At 38.6% G+C, this 6,569-nt stretch overlaps 1 long non-coding RNA gene across 2 annotated transcripts; it reads right to left on the bottom strand.

The window, feature by feature from the left end:
* Window positions 1-4,647: 4,647 nt before the first annotated feature.
* LOC125249792 lies at window positions 4,648-6,341 on the bottom strand. 2 transcript variants are annotated; one of them, XR_007180650.1, is made up of 4 exons: window positions 6,191-6,341; window positions 6,007-6,109; window positions 5,795-5,900; window positions 4,648-5,737 (listed from the first exon to the last, which is right to left on the bottom strand). It is a non-coding gene; the product is annotated as an uncharacterized LOC125249792 (long non-coding RNA). The 2 variants fall into 2 exon arrangements; XR_007180646.1 differs by having other exon boundaries at window positions 4,648-5,900; window positions 6,191-6,332.
* Window positions 6,342-6,569: the final 228 nt, after the last annotated feature.

Raw genomic sequence — 6,569 nt, 5'->3', positions numbered from 1 at the left:
AGCATTATACATTTAGTTGTCCACGACAAACAATGTCACTCTGCCATGGTACAAGTCCTTGCGCAGATTGAAAGAATGCCATCAGGTCATTATGCACACTGACGCCAGCTCTGCTGGAACGGCACCTTGACAGGTAGCGTGGATCGAGTGCATGCAACAGATTACCATTCTCTGAAACAACACTTCGCCATTCCCCTGGCTGAGGTACACCTGATGCATCTGTGTCAGCAAAATTAGCAGGGATGTATCTGTTTGCAGGTGTGTTTACTTCATCTGTGTAGGTGAGAAAGTTGTGAAGCATGAGACAGGCCTTCACAACATCAACAGCTTTGTCAGGCTGAAATTCCAGGGCTTCTCCATCTTGCCACCAAAATTCCAAAGCTGTTTTCGATCACACGTCTAGCTCTGGAGTGCCTGTAGTTGTATGTCTGCTTTTCCAAAGTCATGTTTGGGCCACCTAAATTAAAGCAAATACACAAATGTTGCTGGGATTACTACAAATGTATATCATAATATATAAAACCATGCTAAGCAAAAACAACAGAAATGTCTTGCAATGAAATGCAACATACCTTGAAAGGGGCACATGAGATTATTCAGTAGTGGAAAAGCAGCATCACCAACAATCACATGAGGGAGTGTGACAGTGGTCCCAGGGAGATTGGCTGGCAGGGGCAGTTTCTGTTCAAGCATCATGGAACCAAATTTGCTCTGCTTAAAGATGCCTCCATCACTTTCTCGCCCATATCCTCCCACATCAACCATAGTGAATCTGTATCTGGCATCGCAGGTAGCCAAGAGGACAATAGAGTGTGCACCCTTGTAGTTAAAATAGTTGCTACCAGCCGAAGGGGGGCCTTGATGTTTACGTGTTTTCCGTCTATGCTGCCGACACAGTTCGGAAAGTTCCACAAGTGCCAAAAATCAGCTGCGATAGCTTCCCATTGCGCTACATTGCAACAAGGGAGGAACTCTGGCTGTAGGGCTTTCCAAAGTGCTTTACAGATCTCTGAAACAATCGAAGACACTGTGCACGGTGCCAGTTTGTAGCTAGCAGCTACAGTATGTTGGTTAGCACCTGAAGCTAACATACGGAGGGTCACCGCCAGTCTTTGCCGAAGATCAACCGGCATACCATGGGTACACTGATCCGAAATAAAAGGCTGTAAACGACGAACCAAATCGTCGAATCGACTTGCCGACATGCGAAAATATCTGAAGTGCATCTGTTCATCCATGTACCGCATTTGTCAAACAAGCATGACAAATTCTCCCTCCTGCTGTCTTGTTTGGTGCAATGGTCGTACACACCATCTTCTCCTGTTCCGTTGTCGTCTCCTTTTTTGTCACTGTAAATAAATTATCTGTTCTTCGATATTTAACAACTCTAGCTGCAAAATAAGTCGCTTTCTATTTGCCGCCATCACTACTGCTGTGATAAACACTTCTTCTTTGGCTTTTGCCTTGACTCTGTGGGTTACACCATCAACATGCCCGTGGACACTGCATCCTATCGGTCTGTAGGTGTAATTGCACGTCAAGGAGGGCAACGAGGCAGAAGTATAAATGAAAATTGACACGTAGCCTACGGCGTAGGTCCGACGCAGAAGTATAAATCAGCCTTTATTCCTCATCTGGTAGCCCTTGGAAGCTGCACTGAAACTGTAATTTTGACCTTCAACCATTTGGAGGCCATTGAAGTCCACTATAAGGAGAATAATCCTGGAATGTTTTCATCAAAAACCTTAATTTCCTTTCGACTGAAGAAAGTAAGACATGAACATCTTGGATGACATGGGGGTGAGTAAATTATCAGGAAAATTTTATTTGAAAGTGAATTAATCCTTTAACTGTTAAAAGGACAAGATCGCAGCGGACATTCAAACTGATTTTTTATTATGATCATACGGCTACCTGAAGGAAAATGCTAAATCTGATTGCAGGTAATACACTGGTCACTCAATATCTCTCTCACAATACTCTTCTGCATAATGCAGTAAGCTTCAGTGAACAAAATCAATAGAGAACAAACATTTGTTTACATTGTTAAGAGTGGTTGCTAAGACAGACGCAGCAACATACACACTCAGTAGCTCATCGATACTTATGTAATGCGGTCAGCTGTATGTTTTCGGGAATTTTACAATGGCTTCAAAAGTGGCTCAACCAATCAGAAATAAAGGCCAGAACTATCTGTTTTATAAAATCAATTCTGTACTTGACAGGCAACCAATAGTGTGAGGCTAAAACTGGTGTTAAATGTCATTTTTAAGAGTGCCTGTTAAAAGTCTAGAGGCCGCATTTTGAACCAGTTTAAGATGTTTTAACAATAATTGGCTAACATCCATATACAGTGAATTACGATAATCTAGTCTTACAGAAATGAAAGCATGAATAATGCTTTCAAAATCACTAGAGGACAAAAATGGTTTAACCTTTGCTACTGATCTTAAATAGAAGAAACAAACAAGATTTGACCACTGAATTGATCTGTTTATCAAATTTCAAAGAACTATCAAATTGGACACCAAGTTTCTTCACTACAGATTTACAGAAAGGGGCTAACTCGCCCAAATCAAAAGAGTTTTGAATGTCAGGGGCCCCGAACCAAATTATTTCAGTTTTGCTTTCATTCAAATTCAGAAAATTGTGTGACATCCAAGATTTAACTTCATGTAAACTCTCAATAGTGACTCAAAAGAACTTTTGTTGTGTTTCTGCAAAGGTAGGTACACCTGAGTGTCATATGCATAACAATGAAAAGATACTCCATGCTTATGAAATATAGAATCTAAGGGTAACATATATAATGTAAAACAAATTTGTGCCAAGAATGGATCCTTGTGGAACCCCACTAGACTAGAGGTCTTCAGCACTGCTCCTGGGGACCCACTGTTCTGCAAAATTATTTCCAACCTGCTTTATCACACATGCCTGTGATTTTCCAGCGATCCTGAAGAGCTTCATTATCTGGTTCGGGTGTGTTTGATTAGGGTTGGAGCTAAACTCTGCAGGACAGTGGGTCCCCAGGAGCAGGGATGAAGTCCTCTGCACTAGACAATGGGGCCGTTTTAGAATACTGTTGACCAAAATTAACACTCAGAGGTCGGTGTTCATACCGGCGATACCACCTAGTTTTTTTTTTTTTCTTACCAGTGCGAAAGAGACTAAAAATACATGGGCAATTTTGGATGTACAAATAAGAGTTATTATTGAAAACTGTGGAATGTCTTCTTTTATTTGTGTACACCCAGTAAAAACAAAATGTTGTGCTTTTTGCAAAATAAAAGAAAACTAATATGATGCGTGATCTGTCGTCTCCCTCTGAATGAAGTCCATTCTGATAGTCCTCAGAAAATGAACTAACTTAGTGAATACTTATCACACAAACATGAGACATATGTCTAAAGAAATGTTGAAATGTCAGGTTTTAAATCATGTAAGTCAAATCGAAAACTAATATTCTCTGTTTATGTAATCTGTTTGAAAATAGAGAGATGTCAGTCGCTCACGAGTCTGCTCATTATTCACTAATGCGGCCACACCCACGGAGTGCACAGAGCGCGTGGAGCTTTTAAACGCAAATTCTGAGGCGATACATGCAACAGAGAGTGAACGCCCGCATCAGCTCGGAAAAATGCATCAAGCTTAGTCAGATTCATGTACATCATTTTGAGATGAGGAATAATTCTGGAAGAATCTACCTCAAAGGAAAAGCACTTTCAATTTCATTTCGATCGAGGATCAACTTGATGAAGCTGATGATTGTGAATGGTAAGTTTTATTCTTAAGTTCTTTAATCTAATCACGATATAGTGTCTGTGAATATTAAATGGCAAAAAGACCATTTAAATATGAATTTTGCATGTTCTGTGTGTCTCTGTATGAATGGCACGGACGCCTGTTTCGTTTACTACACATACATATTGGCTATACACATATTGGCTATTCCTAAACTATTGCTTTACTGAGATGAGTGAAATCGACTAAAATACGTAATAAATATTGAAATAAAATGTGTTAGCAATGTATTAAACTGCACATTAACATTTAGGCTCTATAATATAACAAATATAATACATAAAATGTAATAGAGGTAATATGAATATTTAGACGATTTCTTTGGCCTGTTTTGAACAGATTGTGAAGTGTTTACTGTGAAATAGTCTAGTGCCACATATCAATGAAGCTTTTGTTCACAATGAATAATGAAAAATTCAGCTTTGTATTACAGACATACATTATATTTTAAAGTATATTAAAATAGAAAACCATTATTTTAAATGATAATAATATTTCACAGTATTGCTGTTTTCTTCTGTATTTTTGATCAAATAAATGCAGGCTTGATAAGCATGGGACTTCTTTCAAAAACATTAAAAATAGTAATATGTGTCCAATCTTTTGACTGGTACTGTAATTGAAAATATTATAGACCTATACAAAATGTTCTTCACATGATGTGCAATAATATGTGCATGCATAAGATCACAAAAATTCTGTTTTCTGTTAAGAGTGGACATTATATTAACGTTAATACAATAGCTGATATGATCCTGTTATCAGCATGCTCACAGATGGTTCTTTTGTTTATCTCACAGATTTGAAAATCATAGTGACCAGATATTTGCCCATGTGGCGGGGGTTCGAGGGCAATAAGGACTTTTATTTTAAATACAGTGGAAATTATAAGATGTCAAACTCACTCCGACTACGCCACTTTGGGAGTTTCACCCAAAGAATTAGAATAAACCACTTATAGTTGTTTACACAGATTCGTATCACTAATTAGAGTCAGAGACATGGGTAACAGTACAAAATTATTTTATTGACATCATTAAAAACAATATTAAAAAACAAACAATTACACATTTGTCCCAGCCACACAGGCCACTTAAGATTCTTAGAACAAGTCGAGGGCAGGGGCTAGAGCTTACCAGTAAAAACGGATAATCAGACCACACCACCTGTAGGTGAATCACTGCACTTTACTGTGTCCACACGCGCACACGCACACACACACACGGTGAGGTGGTCACTGCACACTTGTGAGAGATATACCACCACCTAAAACCAGTCCTCTGCCCCTGGTGCTCAGGCCCTGCCGAGACAAAAGTGATCAGAATCAAGCACACAATCACTTTTAGAGACTGGGTAGTGCAACTCAACCAATCAAATAACACAAATGAATGTTGGTAACAAATGATTGCTTAAAGCAAAAGTCAAAATTTCAACAAAATACAAGTAAACAAAAAAAGAAAAAAACAGAATAGACTTTAAACAAATGATATAAATCACAAAACAAAATCTAACGCCACTGGGGGAAGCAAATCAAATAATAAGTAAAGAATCACAAAAATATAATCAAAATTAGAGACAAAGGTAATTCAAACCCCAAAAACAATACAGCAATCTAATGCAACTAAAGAAACAAGCAGAAATAGACTAAAGAAAGTCACAAAAATATAATAATTGGAATTTAAACTGAAATGATTCAAGCTTCAAAGACAAAATAGTATTAATACAACTGAAAAGAGCAAACAAAATATAGATATAAGATATAGATATATTGTATATATATAGATATATACAAGATATAAAGCAGTCAGAAAAGAAAAATTAACGAAGAAAGAAAATTAGAAACTGGAAACAGGACAGCACTGCAGCCATAACAAACGCGGAGCACCCCGAATAGATTGCAGTTACGGCCGTCACAACACCTATAGATAAAGCGAGACTGTTACTCTGTTAGATATATTCTCTCACCATCATATGCGTGTGCATGAATACTTACCAATTGCAGGGATTAACGTTTCTATAAAGAGCCAACAAATAGAGTCTTTTCAAGCAAACGCCGGTAAAGAAAACAGCGACCCAGCAAGTGCATCTGGTTCTCACAGCTAAGAAAAGGGGTTGAGTTAAGAACATACTCAATTTAATCAGCGCACTCCTGAATGCATACGTCGCTTAACGCGGTTAAATAGGAATTAACAGCATTCGACCTACCTTCTTCGATGTCTACACCCACTACATGTAAACAATAATAAACGACATTGCAGCAAAACTCGCCGAGTCCAGGTAGAACTGCTCTCCAACCAAGTTGCAGTCTCTAAAACACATTAGATAGAGTGTACGCCTCTCGTAAACACACAGGCCATATCAAACAAGATAACTAGCAGCGCGTTCTTACCGTGTCGAGCACTCACATCCAGTTCCGGGAAGTGACGGAAGCGCGTTAACGACGCAACAGTTCCCCAAATGACGCATCCCAGATAACGCGCATGTTCCCGTTTTTATAGCCCAGTGACACTGCCAATAAGCTAAAACATTGTGACGTAAGCAACAATAACCCCTCCTGCCACACCCACATTGAACTGCATGCATATGATACTGAGATCACTGACTGGAAGCAGGAAAGGGTTTTTTTTCTTTCTTTCTTCAGTGCAGAAACACCAAATGTCAGGTATGCGATGTTCACTTATATATTTGAACAGGATTTATTTCCAGGTATAACTGTGTACTCAAAATGTGTCGTTGACTCTCATTTATATAGTTAACTATATTCTAAA

The sequence above is a fragment of the Megalobrama amblycephala genome, linkage group LG1 (genome assembly GCF_018812025.1).
Source record: "Megalobrama amblycephala isolate DHTTF-2021 linkage group LG1, ASM1881202v1, whole genome shotgun sequence".
Taxonomy (NCBI): Eukaryota; Metazoa; Chordata; class Actinopteri; order Cypriniformes; family Xenocyprididae; genus Megalobrama; species Megalobrama amblycephala.
This window is presented reverse-complemented; position numbering and strand designations above follow the sequence as displayed.